The sequence below is a fragment of the Protopterus annectens genome, chromosome 4.part1, assembly GCF_019279795.1.
Source record: "Protopterus annectens isolate FY-2018-M chromosome 4.part1, PAN1.0, whole genome shotgun sequence".
Lineage (NCBI taxonomy): Eukaryota > Metazoa > Chordata > Ceratodontiformes > Protopteridae > Protopterus > Protopterus annectens.
The window spans coordinates 840267851-840286959 of NC_056734.1; the positions used below are offsets into that span (position 1 = coordinate 840267851).

At 44.3% G+C, this 19109-nt stretch overlaps 1 protein-coding gene across 1 annotated transcript in view; it reads left to right on the forward strand.

The window, feature by feature from the left end:
• HLTF (helicase like transcription factor) overlaps nt 1-19109 on the forward strand; it is a gene marked incomplete in the record, with an annotated part of 1324997 nt that overhangs the window by 566552 nt on the left and 739336 nt on the right.

A 19109-nucleotide genomic window follows, 5' to 3' on the forward strand; every position in this document is an offset into this window, starting at 1 on the left:
CAAGTACGAGAAGAACATTCCTGACTTAAGCTTTCATTTACAACTCAGAGGTGTAGACACCAATGAGGCTTTTCTTCACAGCCCCTGCACTGTACAGCTGATTTTCTTAAGGCGTCTGACAACCAGGTTTTGGCTTCCAGATCAGACATCCATTCCAAGGCATCCATTGCCGAAACACTCTTCTTGAATTCCAAAGGAGAATATGGCTTACCTAAGATTCTTGGTAAGGAGGACATATCTATCCATGAAGTGGTAGTTGGCAATCTTATCCTGAATCCAGAGCTTCCAGGAGATGTTTTCTCTAAAAGAACCCAAAAGTTGAAGCATAACTTAAGAGACCTAGGGCCCTCACAGGTACCTAGGTCCCATATGCTTGGCAGGTAGCCTTAACCCAACTCAGTAATGCTGTCCTGAGGGCAGAATTACTGGATCTCATGCAGACAGGTAATAAAGCATTTAATTAAATATGGTCATGATGGTAGTGATGCAGCATCTAGCTGGCAGCTTTGGATTTTGTTATTAGATGGCTGAGCTATATTTCTTAATGACCAATGAGTCAAGAAGCTACTGTTTAGAAATCTACAGGTGTAAATTTCAGAAAGGTGGAGTAAAGGGACACCATTTTGCAAAGTGTTAAATAGTTCTTTATTACCTCCATGCCCAGGTATGAAAGAAACCAGTCCTGTAAGCCTTCCCCTTTACTATTGCAGACAGAGTAAAGGGAAGCTAGCAAAGGTGGAAAGGGGCTAGTAGAAGAAATAGTAGCATGGAGACCATAAGGAAAAACCTTGTGAACCCAGCTGGTATTCAGCCCCAGGGAGCAACTGTAAAGTACAGTTGTGTAAAATCTTACCATAATTGTCGATGTCCTTGCCTTCACTGCCGCAGTATTCTTAACGATATGGGATTCCCTGCCACAGAAGCCTGACGACCGGCCAGTGTTCCAAAGACTTCTGAATTTAAAAAGGTATTTTGAACGTCACCATATGCTCCCTGCATAATGTAGAACGTAAAGGTGACATACAGACTTGCCAAAAACAGAACTGATTGCCCCAGGATGAACGCCAGTCCAAGGAACCCAAGAGGTAACTTGTACATCCAGGAACGTAAAGAACTCTGGGGATGGAGGGAGGGAGCAAATATTGCAACAGTGAAGACAGTTGCATCTACAGTTATGGTAAGATTTTAAACAACTGTACTAAGTCCTTACATTCACTGCTACAGTATTCTTAACGATATGGGAGAGTGCCAAAGCTCAAGAGGAAATTTGGGGGAGGAGCAAAGGGCAGAAGAGTCCCCTAAAATAACATGAAGAACTGAACTAACAAAACCAGCTTTAGCTCTAGAGATATCCATCTTGTAGTGCTTGGTAAAGATGTGCACAGAAGTCCAGGTAGCTGCTTCAGGAATATAATTAGTACCTAAACCTTTGAAAAATGCACCAGAAGAAGTCACAGCTCTAGTAGAATGAGCCATTTTTGAAAAAGGAAGGCTGTTGCCATGAAGTGCAACAAAAGAAAGTAGCCTTAGAAATCCAAGAAGAAATAGTTTTCTTGGCTACAGCAAGCCCCAAAGATCTAGAATGAAAAGAAAGAACTGATTTGATCAGATTTTCTGATAGCTTTGGTCATATTCAGATAAATTCTAAGTTGTCTACACATGTCTAAAGTATGCAGCACCCTCTCACTCTCAGTTGGGTAGAGGGGAAAAAGTACCAGATTAATAGACTGATTCAGTGATAGGTCATTAACCACCTTTGGCATAAAAGAAGGGTTAGTGTGCAAGGACACTCTGTCCTCATGAAAAGTCAAAAAAGGAGGACAAGCCATGAGGGCCTGCAACTTTGGCACCCATTTGGCAGAAGTAAGCACTAATAAAAGAATAGTCTTGCAGGAACAATGTTGCAAGGAAGCAGAAGCAGCAGGTTCAAAAGGAGCCCGAGTCAATTTCTCCAAAACAAAATTAAGATCCCAGGGAGGAGGAAAGGGCTTCCTGGGAGGTCTGATATTAAGGACGTCTTTAAGAAATTGTCTCACCTCAAATCTGGCAAATAAAGGAGGAGATAAAGGCAGACAAGCAGAGATAGCTGACAGGTGGGCCTTAATGGAAGAATAGGCCATACCAGCATTGAGCAACTCACACAAATAAGAGAGAACCAAAGGAGCATCCACAGTAAGTGGGTCCAGGTTACGAGAGAGAGACACCAAAAGGAGAACCTCTTCCATTTGGATAAGTAGGATTTCCTAGTCATAGGTTTCCTGGCCTCCTGCAGGACTTGCAGCACATGCTCAGAAAAAAAGAGGATTTTGATTCCTCATAGACATATCACCCACAGTGTCAGGTGAAGCATAGATAGATGGGGATTGGAAAAGCAATCTGCATGATTAGATCACCTTGTGAGGTAACTTGTGATTGTCCCTGGCTAGATGCAGAAGGAGGGATCTAGTGCTGTCGCGGCCAAAAGAGAGTCCCCAACACGATCTTGGGAGCATCCTGTTAGATTTTGAATAGGACTTTTGGAATGAGGAAGGGGAGGCAATAGCTAAAGAAACATCCCCTCACAAGAGAATGAGATGGCACCCACCTTCCATACCAGATGCCCCTGGGTCTTTGGCACAAAACAGGGGAAGTTGTCTGTTCAGCGGAGAGGCAAAAAGATCCACTTGAGGAGTACCCCACTGGTGGATAATTTCCGGAAGCAAATCCCTGTGAAGCATCCATTCATGGGACTGAGTTAAGGACCTACTCAGTGTGTCTGTCAAAATATTTGACCGGAAGGGATATAAACTGCCTAAAGGAGTCACTTGACAGCAAGATTCCATACCAGAAATGCCAACCAGCAAAGAAGATTTCGTTCTGTCCTGCTTGTTGATGTACCACATCACTGTAGTATTGTCTGTGAATACCTTGAGCAGCCCTGGAGAAGAGACTGAAAGGACTGAAGAGCCAGCAGAAGGGCTCTCATCTCTTTGACATTGATGTACTGCTTCTGCTGAAGAGGTGACAACAACCCTTGTACCTTTAGGGAGCCAAAAATCTCCCCCATCCCATGTTTGAGGTGTCCAGGATCAATTCCTGAGAGGGAGGAGGGGGATGAAAAATGATCCCTGGATTCAGCGACAGCTACTGAATCCACCAGAGAAGTTCCTGTCTGAGACAAGGAAGAAGAATTACAAATTCTAGAGGATGAGCATGTTGAAGCCACACTGACTTGAGAAACCGCTGAAAGTTTCTCATATAAATTTGGCCAGAGAGAGCATTGGAATGCTGGTTGCCATGAAACCCAGAACTCTCCAAAACTCCCTGGCAGTAATGGAAGCCAGAGGAAGAAGAGTATGAAAAAAAGAAATAACAGTTAAGGCCTTTGGAGGGGCTTGATCCTGAGAAGAAGTCAGAGAAGACTTTTTGAAATTTACAGTGAACCCCAGGCTCAGCAGGGATGGAGCAAAATGAAGATTTTGCAAAAGGGTCTGTGGAGAAGATGCCTGAATCAACAGGTCATCCAAGTAAGGAAATATTTGGATCCCTTGAAGTCTGCAAAAGGCAATCGCAGGAGTAAGGCATTTGGTGAACACCCTTGAGGCAGTAGAAAGGGCAAAGCAGAGAACTGAAAATGCCAGGAAGGCACAGAGAAATGTGAAAACTTCCTGAAAAGAGGATGGATCAAAATATGGAGAATAAGCATCCTTGAGAGCCAGAGAGACCATATAGGCCTGAGGGTGTAAGAGAGGAAATGGAATCTGAAAAGACAACATTTGAAAGGAACATACCTTTAGAAAACTGTTTTTAGATGAGAGGCCTAGAATAGGTCTCCAACTGCCATCGATTCTGGGCACTAGAAACAGTCAGGAGTAGAACCCTTTCCACCTTTGGGACACAGGCACCTCTTGAATAGTACCCTGAGACATGAAATCTTGAAGAACCCCTGGTAAAAAAGGGAAGATGTTCCCAAGGAAGTTGAGGAATGCCCATAAAAGGAGGACAGGATTTCCAAACCATGAAGTACCCTTGACGAATGACGGAACCCAAGAATCCTGAGGGAATTGAAGCCAAACTGGAAAAGAGAGAGGAATGTGGCTGGGAGGGGATGGATAGTCACAAACAGGAGCGGCCTTAGGTCAACCGGTGCCCTAGGCAAAAGGGCTCCATGGTGCCCCCCACCACACCACCCAGTGCCCCCATCCTGGTCTACCTACATTAAATAAATACTGAAAAAGCGCCCCTGCTAGAGCGGCACCCTAGGCTACCGCCTAGTTGGCCTATGCCTAAGGCCGGCTATGGTCACAAAACACCTGGTTTGTCCAGAAAGGAAGATTTCAGAGTCCCCAAAAATTGAGTAACCTTAGCAGGAGGAGTCAGTTTGCCACTCTCCTTACATTTAGTAGAAGTACGGGACTGCCTACAAACAAAAGGTGCAGGCTTAGTGGGGTAGTTTCCCTGAAATTTAGGCACAGGAGAAAAAAACACATTTAAGTTCCCTAAGGCCTTGCGCTTATCCTGATGGGACTGGAACAAACCAGTAGCAGCTTCCCCAAACAAAATTTTAGGATCCAGAGTAGCCGCCATCATCTTAGCTTTAATATCATCAGGTAGAGGTTGAAGCCTAAGCCAATAATACCTCCTCATGGCTGAACCAAAAACAGCAGCCCTAGAAAAGGAATCTGCTGAGTCATAACTACATTTAAAAGAATGAGGAATGACTTGAGAGGAAGTCCCTAGCAAGGAAAGAACAGAAGTTTTACCTGAGTCTGGAAAATCAGAAATAACTTGACAGGCCTGAGAAAGAAGAGCCAACACATTTATTTTAATGTTATGTTTACATGTTTCGCCTTTATTCTTACTGGATGGGTTCGGAGCCGATCCTCTACTCCAACTCGGCTGAATATACTAGCTCAAAGTCTCTAACTTGGCTCTTGGTAGAATAGATATCCCATCATGCAGTGGTGTAATTTCTCAGATCTCGTTTGCCGTTTTACAAGTTCGGATGCTCTTTCCTTGGCCATGGCTAAGTTCTGTAAAATCTTATATTTTTTCCCTTTGTGTAGCTTTAATATTGCTTATTAGTAGTTAGTGGTTGTTCCATAGTTTAACTGTGTGCTATAGTTACGAGTGCTGTTTAATCTTGCTATTGTGTGGTTGGTTGTTTAGCCGCCATTAGTCACAAGGCCTTTTTGCTATTTTCCCATCCTTTGTAGTGGTGCAGTTAGTGGTTACAGTAGTAGAAGTTAGTCTGTATTTCTTTTCTGTGTAGATTAGCTCGATTTAGAGAGCTAATTTCCTTTTCTGTCTCTCTCGCTCACAGCTCTACTAGGTCCGTTTAAGTTAGAGGGCCTAGTGCCCATTTCATTTAGAGGGCAGAGCTGTTCACCCTGTTCCTGTCTTATTAGATGTGTTATTAAAGTGTTGTAATAGTGTTTGTTTAAAACTTGAAATATTTTTTACATGTTAGTTTTCTTATAGAGGTGTGTTTTAGGCTTTACCTTTTATTTTTCTGGTGTGGTTTCCTTCTTAAAATGTCAAAGGAAACTAGAGAGAAGGAACCCAAGCCTTTTGGGTTTAAGAAGCGTCAGAAATGCTTTCAGAAGATGCCCATCACTGATGGGCATAACATTTGTGTTTATTGTTTGGGGCCATTCACCTCCAGGAGACTTGCACGTTTTGTCATTCTTTCATCTCCCATGTCTTGCAGGAAAGAAAGAACAAACTGATACTCAAAGTGCTCTTGAAACCTTCTTTTGATGAGGCTCTACAGAGCACTTCTTTTTCTAGTAGGTCCCCTTCCTCTGAGTGACAAGACTACAAAACAGCCATCTCCTGCTTCTTTGGCTCATTCGGAGCCGCCACAAAAATTGGCTAAGACTTCTGATGCATCGATCTCCTCGACTCCACAGCCCTCGAAACTGAGAGAGATCGTGCACTTGGACAAATATAGTCCTTCGGCTAAAGGTCTTCGGAGCCAAAAGAGACTATGTTCCGGAGCCGGTCCCCTGATTTGTTACCGGTCTCTGCTACCTTGAGATCTCCTATTTTGGAGAGAGCTTGCTCATCCAACCCACTCTCCTCCAGGTCTTCTAGGAGCTTATCAGACGATGAAGTGGTGAGGGTGGTGCGCAGATTTTGAAATCGCCGGCGCTGGCTAAATTGCTCTCTGCTCTGACCCCGTCAGTCTCAGTGCCAGCCAAGACTATGACTGTTACATCCACAATGATTCCTCCTCCGAGCCAAACTGGATCTTTGGAGCCAGAATGCCAGGTATCACTTGCTGTAGATTCTTCGGTTCCAAGACCCCTTCAGCAGATTTTGAAACCTGTCCCTGCTGCGACACTCTGTGCCATCTGGGGTGTTTAGGGGCCAAGTTCTCTGGTCGGCTCTGGGGGGGAAGCTCAGACCAGAGTTTCTTCGGTTCTGAGTTTACCTCTTGGAGCTTTGGCTCTGCTGAGCTCAGCTCCTACATTAGCCTCAGAGCTGATCTCCGTGAAGCTGGAGATTCCCTTTGTTTCCTTTGAACCGGAGGTGTCCTCTGAGCTGGGGAGATCTGCCTTCGGGCTGATGATGAGTGTGTTATCCCCACCTACAGCTCTACATAGTGATACTGGTATTCTTCTCCCCAGAGCACCGGCGTCTGTCTCGGCACCACCCCATCCACAGGACAGCAGAGATTCAGAGACTCAGGGGAGCTCCATTGGGCGGGCCCCACTCTTCTGAGACCTCCCCAGAATATCCTTCTGAGGAGGCTCATCGAAAGAGAACATGCAAGAGGAAGCGTATAGACTTCCCTGACGAGTCCATCACCTCTGACACTGACCTCGAGGAGTCAGAAGGGTCCCCATGGTTGTCTTCTGAAGATGTCTCCTTTGCAGATATCCTTGAGATCCTGGAACAGAGAGGCGGCTGAAAATCCATCAACCCTTCTGATGAGGAGTCGTGTACCTGAAGGCTTTTGGATCTTAAACTTCAGCCTCCTGGGTATCTCTGCCTTTCAATGAGCTATTGGAGTTGGTTAGTCAAAAGGCGTGGGAGTCACCAGACACTATGGCACCAGTCCCTCAGAGGCCAAATAAGTTCTTGTCGACACCTTTGGAAAAAGACTTTCTCACAAAAGGCATTCCTGTAGATGCTATGGTGGTGGCAGCAGACACCAAGAAGGAACTTTCTGAAACATCCTCATCTGTCCATCCACCGAACAAGTACTCCCGGACAATGGACAGATACGGGAAGTGTGTTTTTTTCATCAGCAACTTTTACCCTTAGATCGCTGAACTATCTTTCGCACTTTACAGGGCTACAAAGAGTTCTCCTGAAGGAGTTAGGAGATACTCTTCAAGGTTAATTGGCTGTGAGGGTGTCAATTAAGGTCACATCTCTGCTATCTACCTTAAATTCCATTGTTAACTCCTCCATGAGACTAATATCCTATGCAGCAGATGGAGCAAGCAGGGCAGCGGGTTCAGGAGTTTCCCTGAGGAGGCACTTCTGGATGCACTTGTGCAACTTTGCGGAGCTCTTCAAGTCTACCTTTACCAATGCCCCTTTTGATGGTTCCTCACTTTTTGGACCTAAAGTCAAGGACACACTCACCAGATGCAAGCAGGAAGGGAAAACTCTCTCTGCCGTTGGAGTACATTTTTCCATACCTTCAAGACTTTACCCTAAAGGTCAGAAGAGTGGGAAGATGTGGTTCAAAAGATCCCATGGAGTTTTTCAAGACGCACAAGGTGAACCCTTCCCCAGGGGCAGAGGGGGAGGCAATAATGGTAGACGTCATCCTAGATGCAGAGGGGGTCCAGAAAACCACGGTGACCGTAATTCCTTTCACGGCCAGCCCTACCAGTGCTCCTGAAAGGAGGCCCGTCTGCTCTACTCTGGAGGCAGTCGGGGGGCATGTATCCTTGTATCCAGAAGCCTGGCGAGATATCACAAAAGACAAGTGGGTACAAAGTATAATATCCAGAGGCTATTCCATTCCCTTTTACCATCCTGCCCCACAGATCAGAACAATCGCAGATGTTCCACCCAGTCAAAGGGAACAAGCAACTGTAGAAATTCAAAAGTTGCTAGACAAGAATCAACCAAGAAGTCCCCGCAGACCAAATAGAATTCAGAACTTGCACAGGATTCTTTTTAGTGCCAAAAAGAATAGGGGACTGGAGACCCATTTTGGATCACAGCAAACTAAACTAATCCGTTAAGAAGTCCAAATTCCAAACGGTGACACTGCAGTCTATTCTTCCCTTTTTATGGCTAGACAATTGGATGTGCTCAGTAGACCACCAAGATGCTTACTACCACATAAAAATGGACAGACCATCAAGGAGTCACTTACGCTACCGGCTGGGAGCCAGTCATTACCAGTTTTGAGCTCTGCCCTTTGATCTCACTACAGCCCACAGAGTGTTCACCAAATGCATGGCAGTAGTCACGGCTCACTTGAGACGTCTGGGATTCCAAGTGTTTTCGTACCTAGACGACTGGCTCCTAACTGCCACCACCAAGCATCCACTTCAACAGGCAAGGGACACCACTCTTCAAACTTGGTTCCGGTTAGGGATTACAGTCAGTTTACAAAAATCTGCCTTGTTGCCCTGTCAACATATTGCATTCATAGGTGCAGATCTTGACACCGTCTCCATGATGGCACAACTTCCTCCGGACAGGGTTTCTGCTCCCAGGCAACAAATAGCCAACCTTTTATCCTGAAACAAAGCAAAGGCAAAGACAATTTTAAAAGTCCTAGGGACTATGGCTTCAACGATCACCTTAGTTCCCCTAGCCAGAATGCATATGAGAATTCTTCAATGGCTTCTATTTGCTCAGTGGACGTTACAAGAACTTCTCATGTCTCACCAAGTCAGAATCACAGATTCGTGCAAGAGAGATCTCCTGTGGTGGCTTCGGTACAACCATGTGACCATAGGATGACCCTTTGTGCCACAACTACCTGTAGCTACAGTGACCGCGGACGCCTCCCAGGTAGGGTGGGGGGCATTATCTGGGAAGGACTGTCCCAAGGCACATGGCAAGAACATGAGGTCCATCTGCACATCAGTGTTCTAGAGATGAGAGCAGTGCTTCTAGTGTTGTAGGCACTCCAGGACTCTCTTCCTCTAGTAGCGATTGTAATCCAGTCAGACAACATCTCGGTAGTCTGGTACATAAACAAGGAGGAACCAGATCATACCCCCTTGGTCGAGAGGTGCTGAGAGTATGGCAGTAGGCATTTTCTTCCAAAAGTTTTCTAGTAGCAGTGCATATCCCGGGGAAATCCAGCGTGATAGTGGACAAGCTCAGCAAGGCGATTTTAATGCCCCATGAGTGGTGTCTGAACCAAAACATAGCGGAGGAGATCTTCTGAAAATGCGTCCAGCCTTGGTGCGATCTTTTTGCCGCTCCCATGAATACCAAATGCAGCAGGTACTTCGCCCTAATCCCCCCTCTGGAGGAGACGCTGAGAGACGCACTTGTTCACAATTGGCCCTCGGGACTTCTGTATGCATTTTCCCCTCCTACCCAAAGTCATCCAGAAAGCAAAATTCTTGAGAAGCAGGCTGATTCTCATTGCCCCACACTGGCCTCATCAGGTTTGTTTACCCTTTCTCTGGCCTCACCTACAGAAGAAGCCCTGGGTTCTGGACCCAGTTCCAGACCTTCTGACTCGTATGTCTGGAACTCTTCATCCTGCTCTCCAAACCCTCAATTTGACAGCATGGCTGCTCCACTTCCAAACTTAGGCATCAAGACTTCACACCAGCAGTAAAACATATTTTGGTATCCTCTCACAAGGTTTCGACTAGAAAGTTATATGCTAGTAAATGGAATAGGTTCTCCTACTGGGCAAAAGCAAAAACAGACTCCTTCTCTGCCCCAATCAGTTCGATTTTGGAATTTCTTGCAGAGCTTTTTCAGCAAGGTTCTGCAGCAGTTACAATTAAGAGTCTAGCTAGCTGCGATATCTAATTTTCACATTGGTGAATATACTCCTAACCTGATGTCACACAAATTGTGTAAAGCATTTTTGAAAGGCACTTGTTTATTGAGACTTCCCGTAAAAGAACCTCTTTTCTCCATTGGATTTGAATTTTGTCCTGACTCACCTAACACTACCTCCTTTCGAGCCGTCATCCTCTTCTGATCTCAATTTCCTTTCTTGGAACATTATTCTCCTGGTAGCCATTACATCTGCAGGAAGAGTCTTGGAGTTGCAAGCTCCAACAATCAAGCCACCATACTTGATTTTCCATAGAGGTAGAGTATTTCTACGTACTAATTCATCCTTCGTGCCAAACTTTGTTTCCAGACCAATCTAAATCAATCTGTTGAGCTCCTAGTGTTTTTTCCCAATCATAACAACGAGGCAGAGTACAAACTTCACTAATTGGATGTGCATAGACAACTTAGATTTTATCTGCATAGAACTAAAGATTTCAGGAAAACAGATCAATTGTTCATTTCTTTTTTTGAAGCAAAAAAATACGCTTTCATATTGGCTCTCAAATTACATTACCTTTATATACTCCTCAAATAACAGGAGTTTACCATTCAAAGTTAGAGGCCACTCTACCAGAACATTAGCAACATCCTCTGCTTATCTGGCCAGATTGTCAATGGACAGTGTTTGTGCTGCTGCTACATGGGCAACTCCCCACACGTTTATTACTCATTACAAAGTGAATTTGGCCTCCCGGGACAGGGCTTCCTTTGGTTCCACTGTGCTCAAAGGTGTTCTTCCATGAGCCACCCGGGGAAATGGTGCTAGGAACACTGTCCCATCCAGTAAGAATGAAGGCAAGATAGGACAACATAACATAAAGAAGCTATGTACTTACCATAACATTCCATTTTTGTCCATCTCACCATTTATTCTTACGACCCCCCCACCTTCCCCCAGCCAAGGACAGAGGACCTAGAGGTGAGGTTTTCCTTCCTTACTAAAGGAGCTCCTTTGTAGTTTCCTTGTTTTTTCTATACCTGATGTATCATTTGTATTTTAGACTGATTATTTTTGGTTGGCAGCAAACAAGATCTGGGGAATTACACCACTGCATGACGCAATACCTTTTCTGCCATGAACCAAGTTAGAGACTTCAAGCTAGTGTATTCGCCGTAGTCGGAGCCAAGGATTGGCTCTGAACCCATCTAGTAAGAATGAATGGCGAGATGGACAACAAACATGGAACGTTAATGGTAAGTACATAACTTCTTTTTTTATTTATTTGGCGTTTGCTGACCGGGAAAGTCTGACTGGGTCAGGAACCCATTCTCAGCAGAGGCACTGGGGGAAAAGCTCCACAAACTAGTGCAATTAACTTATAAGCTAAAACATTTGACAAAGCATAGGTACAATGGTCATTTAATTTACATTTGCATTCGAGAAATGCAAAGTAAATATTTTTAACTTAAAAATACAAACAAAAACATTTAATTTACCTTTTCATCTGAGAATTACAAGTAAAACATTTGACAAGTGTAGGTAACATGGTTATTTCATTTACATACAGGTGAATAGTTTGCAGTGTTACAAGATAGGTTGAATGGTATACAAGTACTTAGATTTTAGTGTCTGAAATCATTGGCAGCTTATAGAAGGCACAGCTGGTTAGTGTATCTAATTTGAAAACTTGGAAGGTCTATAGAGGTATGTTTCTAAATTGAGTTAGTCTGGTTGAAGTGGATGTTTACAGTATTTGTAGGTAGACCTTTGTAGAGTAATGAATGCAGAGGTCAAATTGGAATGAGTAATTAGTGGGATGTGAAGTTAGTCAGGGAAAATGAAGGGGTAGCTTAGAGTGGAGGAGGAGAGTATAGAGGAGAGAGGAGGAAAGAAAATAAGGATTTTAGGGAGTGGAAGGAGGTGTGAAGGTGAGATGGACTGGAAACAGAGTTTCTGGGTTTATTTGAAGCAGGTGCAGATGTTTGTTTCTAGGAGGTGTTTTTTTAGTGTGAGTTTAAATTGTTTGTGGTTAGATATTGCCCTAATGTCTGGTGAAAAGTCATTCCAGAGTTTAGCTACTGTGTTGGAATGTTGACATTGTCCGGCTTTATTCTTTGGCCTCTGTAGGGTTACTAGTTTGTCTTCAGATCCGGGGGGTCCTGGTGTATAAGTAGATTTAGAGGGGAGAATTTAAATGATGGGCAAATGTGGGGTTGATATATTACATTGTGTGCCATATTAAGTTGGTGGTGTAAGAGGTGTGGTAATTGGAGCCAGTTAAGGGTTTGGAGAACTATGCAGTGATGAGTGTTGTGGGGTGCATTTATAGCAGATTTGGCAATTTTTATTATAGTAGGATTCCAGTTTGTTTTCTAGGGTAGTCTGGATGTTAGAATGGGGACAGCATAGAGGAGAGGGGGGAGCAGGTAGGTAGTGGCCAATGTGGTGGTTGTGGCTAAGCTCATGAACATTTTGTGGCGGTATAGCATTCTGAGTTTGGATTGGGTTTTCTTGATTGCATTTTGAATATGTAATAGCATTCCGAGTTTGGAGTGTATTTTCTTGATTGCATTTTGAATATGTAAATCAAAAGAAAGCTTATTGTCTATGGTTACTCCTAATGGCTTGGGAGACCACTTCTAGTTGGGTTTTGTTAAGGAAAATGTCTTAAATTTGGTTGAGAGATTTTTGGGTGTGAAAAGGAGGAGCTTGGTTTTACTTGGGTTCAGCAGGAGCTGGGCATTGTTTAGCCAGGTCTCTATGGAAGTGGAGGAAGTTTGCGTTTGTTGCTGGAGGTGTTTTATGTCATTGGAGGTAGAGATTACAGTAGAATCATCGGTGTGTTGCATCGAGGAGCTTTGGTGTAAGGCACAGTGTAGATTGTTAACGAAGAAGTTAAAGAGAAGTGGTCCAAGAATGAGCCCCTGAGGGACTCCAGTGTTAGAAAGTTAGAGAGGGTTCCCTGCCATTTAATACATTATCTGCCTGTTAAGTAATTGTTGAACCATAGAAGTGCAGAAAGAGAAAGACCTAGAGTAGAGAGTTGTTGCAGGGGTTTTGGGTGGGAAATTGTATTGAAAGCCTTGGATAGATCCAGAAATATAACGGATGTTAGTAGTCCGGCATCTCTGGATTTGTTGATTTGTATCTGTAAAGGAGAGAAATGCAGTGGTTGTACTATGGGGAGAGTCTGAAGGTGTGTTGGGTTGGGGTGAGGAGATTATTTTGTAGGTGCAATTAAGCAGTTGTTTATGTATGCATTTTTCTAGTAGTTTGGATAGGGGAGAGAGTGTAGCTATGGGGCGATAATTTGAGATATCAAAAGCATTTATCTCCTCTGTGCAGGGGGTTATTATGGATTTTTTCCAGAGGGAGGTGATGTAGGATTCTGAGATGGATCAGTTAATGAGAATGCCGATAGGATATGCTGTGGTATCTGCGGCTATTTTTAAGTACTCTGGTGGGAGGATATCAGCAGATGAAGCGCAAGGTTTTAGTTTGAGAAGTAACCTATGTATAACTTGAGTTGGGGACAGGTTGAAGAGGTGGGGGGATATGTTGAGTTTCTGATAAGACTTGGGGAGTGTTGTGTTAGTTTGGGGAGGACTAGGGTTGTGAGGAGAGTGAGAGGTTGAGGGCTGGGTGGTGGGATTGAGTAGATTGCCTATGCTCTCTATGAAGTGTTTATTGAAAGTTTCTGCTATTTAGGATGGGGTTTTATCAGTGGCAGGGGATGGATTTTCTTTGGTTCCTGGGGTAATAAGCTGAGATATAGTATGCCAGAATTTTTTGGGTTGTTTTTGTGGGAATTTAACTGTTGGGAGAAATAGTTTCTTATCTTTATCATTTTTTTTGCTTGATTGCGCAGATGTTCATCATGTTTCACTGTTGCAGTCATGACTGTAGGGTTCTCCCCTGCCGGCAGGCAGTCCTCAGTCGGCCAGAATCCCAAAGTCTGGGTCCGGCGTCAGCTGTTCAGCCATATGCTCCCTGACGTCAGAGCGCCAGGAGTACAAAGCTGTCAGCCGACACCATGTTCTCCAGTCTTTCTTGCCGTGCGGTGATAGCAGTTCGCAAGTGCCGGTCGGCTGACTCCTGACCATCTTTTCTGAACAAACTTCAGTTTGAAGACTTTCTTCTCCTACTCAAAGCTAAGTACCCAGTTGGGGAAACTTTTTTCTTGCTCCAGTCCGATGTCAGAAAAAGTTAATAATTGTATTTCATGTGGGAAGCAAATACCTCAAGGATTTTCATTCTTACTGTATTCCTTGCTTAGGCCCTGACCACGACGTAGCTAGTTGTCGGTTTTGTACTAGATTCAATCAACATACAATTAAACGAAGGTGCGATTTTTCATTTCATTACTTCGGTAGACGTTTTAATTACAAAATGTCGTCGGATACGGTCCCTGCTACTAGAGTTCACAAACGACGCAAGGACAAAGACAGGCCTCCGAGGTCCAAATCTGACGATATCGTACAAGCAGAGCCAGCTTCAGGTTCAGCCGTCATCAGTGAGGCGCTTTTGCAGCCTCTGTTGTCGGCCATTTCGGAACCGATGGCCGAAACGGACTCCCACGAGGAGCCAACTAGGCCTTTGAATATTTCTGTTGCAGGACCTTCGGACAATGCTCCTTCGGATGGGTCCGGAGCCGCTGTGCAGGTACCGGCTTCCGAAGGGGTTTTCAGGCCTACTCAGCTTCTAATAAAGGCAAAGCTAAAGACAAAGGCAAAGACTCCTTCCAAATCAAAGACTGCAACACAGGCCTCTTCTGATCCGGCTCCCAAGTCACAGGAACAGTTACTTAAGATAGTGGAGGACTTACTTACTATGATTAGGGGTTCACATCCCCCTCCAGATAAAAGGCCAAGGCAGGAAGTTTATTATGACTCCTCTGATCAGGCTTCTGTTTCTTCAGTTTCTTCTTCTGACCAGGAATTTTCTTTCCCTCCTTGTGAGGATTCTGATGCTGAGGAATCCATACCTTCAGCTTCTCCCCCTGAGGATTTCTCTTTTGGGGAAACTTTACATGAAATGGGGGAACATTTCCACTGGGAAGGACAGGAGTATTTGGAATCTAAGAAAAGACTAAGGGATTTTCTTCTTCTTCCCCAATATAGACCCCTGGCTATTCCTCCTATTTTGGATATTGTGGATGATGCTTTTTCGGAGGCTAACTTAACCCCTGACTCTTTTCCTCCAGCTCCTGTTAAGCCTGACAGATATTACAGGGTTCCTGATTCCTACCAGTTTTTATACAAGAACCCTACTGCTGACCCTGAAACCATTTCTCAGGGTCCTAAGGCTGCTTCTGCTAAAAAAAACATTCCCACTGAGAAGGATTCCAGATCTTTAGAAAGATGGGGCAAAAAAGTGTACACTTCTGCTACTTTATCTATTAGGGCTTTACACAGTCAGTTTCATATGCTGAAATACCAGCAATTTCTCCTGTCTGTTTTAAAACAAAAGCTAACTTCCATTTCCGCCTGTGCAGATGATAAGGAATTACATGACTTAATGCATACCACTGAACAAGTTGGGAAGCATGGTTTACACTGTGGATTTGATGCCTTGGAGGCTTCTTGTAGGACTGCTGCCTCTGGCACAGTAATTAGAAGGCATGCATGCTTAACGTAACAAAATTTGCCAGATCAAGTAAAAGCTAAATTATTGGATGCTCCTGTTCAGCATAATGTTTTGTTTGGATCTAAAGCTGAAGAGGTGATTAAAAAGATGGAGGACAAGGCAAAATCCATGCAAACAGTTAAAGATTTCTTACAAGTACAGCCACCCAGATTTAGTAGGAATTGGCCTACAAAAAATTGGTCCTTTCCCAATTCAGACAGGCCTCAGAGGGGTAGATACAGATGCTCACGAGGAAGGCCTCAAACACAAGCGTCTTATAGACCAAGACAGTGGATTGCTTCCACCCCTAGGGGAGGAGAGGACAGGTCGCAAGCTCATAGGAAACAGACTCAATGATTCCCTCTATTGGGCTGCAGGAACTTCTTGCCTGGAAACCCCTCCCGGAGGAAACCTTTCTCTTTTTCACCTAAATTGGACTCATATAACCCAAGACAAGTGGGTTCTGGATGTGGTTTCAAGAGGTTACAAATTCCATTTTCATACCCTATCAAGGCCATGCGGATGGCCAGATCTTCCAAAACATCAATGGACAGAGGCCTTAAACCAGGTGGAAGCTCTTTTGGCTATGAAAGCCATAGAACTTGTGCCACTTTCAGAGATGGGACAAGGTTTTTACTCGAGGCCCTTTCTAGTCCCCAGGAAGCAAAATTCATGGAGACCTATTCTGGATCTGTCAGTCTTGAACACTTTTCTAGAGATACCAAAATTCAAGATGCTAACTCTACAGCAGCTACTTCCAATGCTGACCAAAAATGCATGGATGGTAACTTTGGATTTAAAGGAGGCATATTTGCACATTCCCATCAGGCAGGAACGCAGAAAATACCTCAGGTTCAAGGCCGGATCAAGACACTTTCAATTCTCTGCACTGCCCTTTGGATTGTCTACTGCGCCCAGGGTCTTCACCAAATGCCTGGCTCCTGTAGTAGCTTATTGCAGACTCAAGGGAATTCAAATTTACCCTTATCTGGACGACTGTCTTATTCAGGCAGACAGCAAGGAGGTCTTACTCCAGCATCTACATTTTGTTCTGAATCTTCTCAAGTTCCTGGGATTCACTGTAAACATAAAAAAGTCAAATTTGACACCCTCACAACAGATATTTTTCTGGGCGCTTTTCTAAACACAACAACCCAGATGGCATTTCTGACGCATGAAAAACAGTTGCAGCTGGCTTCAACTTTCAAAACCTTGGCAACATTAACTCAGCTAACTGCAAGGAGATTCCTGCAGGCTTTGGGTTACATGGCCTCCTGCATCCTTCTCGTACCATATGCAAGACTACATATGAGGAAAATACAGTGGTACCTAAAAAGTGTATGGTCGCAGCATTGCCACAGTTTAGACATACTGATCTCCATCCTGCCTTGTCTTCAAAAGGAATTCCTTTGGTGGTCCAAGGCATGTACTCTAAACAAAGGAAAACCCTTCTGTCTGCCTCCGGCCACTCAGATACTAACCACGGATGCCTCAGATTATGCATGGGGAGCCCATTTTCTGGACAACTGTCTACAGGGCCTTTGGACAAAGGATCAGAAGCACCCGCATATCAATTTAAAGTAAATGTTAGCCGTTCAGAAAGCTCTATTGGCCTTCAGGAATGTTCTACAACCAGGACAACTACTGATACGGACAGACAACACCACAGTTATGTGGTACATAAACAAGCAAGGGGGATCTCATTCCTACCCCCTTTGCAGACTAGCCATGGATCTATGGAGCACAGCTCTAGCTTGCAATCTGGACCTTCAAGCTCAGTTTCTACCAGGGAAGCAAAACTTCCTGGCAGACAGTCTGAGCAGAAACCTTTCGGACACACACGAGTGGATGCTGGACACCGAAATATTCAGGATGATAACAGCAGTCTGGGGATGTCCTCACATAGACCTCTTTGCATCCCACCTCAATCATCAACTACAGATTTTTTGCACCAGGACTTTCCATGAACAAGCTTGGAAAGTGGATGCTCTATCATTCAGTTGGAGAAACCTCTCAGGATATGCCTTTCCTCCTCTTCCTCTACGGGTATTATTAAAGATCAAACAGGACAAGCCCAAGATGATAATCTTGCTGGCCCCAAATTGGCCTCGACAGTTTTGGTACCCAACTCTGAAAGACCTATGTCTGGAGCCCCCTTGGGTTTTACCACAGACTCTGAACCTTCTATCCCAGCACCAGGGTCAGGTTCTACACTCCCATGTCAGAACTCTCAGCCTGGCGGCCTGGTTAATCCAGGGTCTTTGATTCATTCTCTCCTACCCAAGCAGGTTATGGATGTCATTTTAGAAGCCAGACGTCCTAGCACTAGAAAATCTTATGCAGGAAAATGGAAAAGATTTTGTTCCTGGATGCAGGCTCAGGATTCTGATCCTCTTCTTCCTAACATTCCTTTGATTTTACTTTACCTGACATATCTCTTACATTTCCGTTAAGATACATGCCTCTGCTATTTCCGCTCATTATAATACAGACCCTCCAATCTTTTCCCACCAGCTCATGAGACAGTTTCTCAGAGGAGCTAAGAACTTAAGACCTCCTAGATCTCCTCCCATTCCTGCTTGGGATCTCAACTATGTTTTGGAAAAGCTCACCTTACCTCCTTTTGAGCCTGCTGCCTCTTCTGACATCAAGTTTTTATCTTGGAAAACAGCCATCCTGTTAGCTCTGACCTCTGCCAGGAGAGTTTCAGAGTTGGAAGCTCTCATGGCTGTGGAACGTTATATTATTTTTCATCAAGACAGGGTGTCTTTAAGGACTAATCCTACTTTCATGCCTAAGGTGGTTTCCAAAGTGGCTTTAAATCAAACTATTCACTTGCCAACTTTTTTCCCCACTCCTCAAAATAAAGGGGAAAGGATCTTACATTCCTTGGATGTACACAGACAACTACGTTTTTACCTGGACAGAACTAAGGACATCAGACAATCAGAGCAATTGTTTGTTTCTTATGCTTCAAGTTCCCAAGGTAAAGCCATTTCAAAACAGACTATTTCTAAATGGATTGCTCATGGAATCAGATTTTGTTATTCACACCATGGAAAGCAAATCCCAGGGAGTATACGGACTCATTCCACCAGAGCTGCTGCCACTTCAGCTGCCTTCCTCAGGGGAGTTCCTACCAAAGACATTTTGGAAGCTGCAACTTGGAGTTCAGTGCATACATTTTCAAACCACTACAATCTATCTCTCTACTCTAAGTCTAGGGCAGGCTTTGCTTCTGCAGTCTTGCAGGGCCTTTTAGCCGCCCCTTCTTCTTTATGACCACCTCCCTTTCATTTTGCTTTGGGATTCTACCCTACAGTCATGACTGCAACAGTGAAACACGATGAACATAGCACAGTTGTGTACACTTACCATAAATGTAGATGTTCGAGTGTCTTCACTGTTGCAGTCTGTTCCTCCCTCCTGTCCCTCTTATTTTTACTTTTGTGTGGTTCCTTTTTTCACCATTCTTCTGAGGTGTATTTGCAAAGGATATGGGACCTTACTCATTTTGGGACTCCTGACATCTGGGGCAAGAAAAACTGGAGAACAT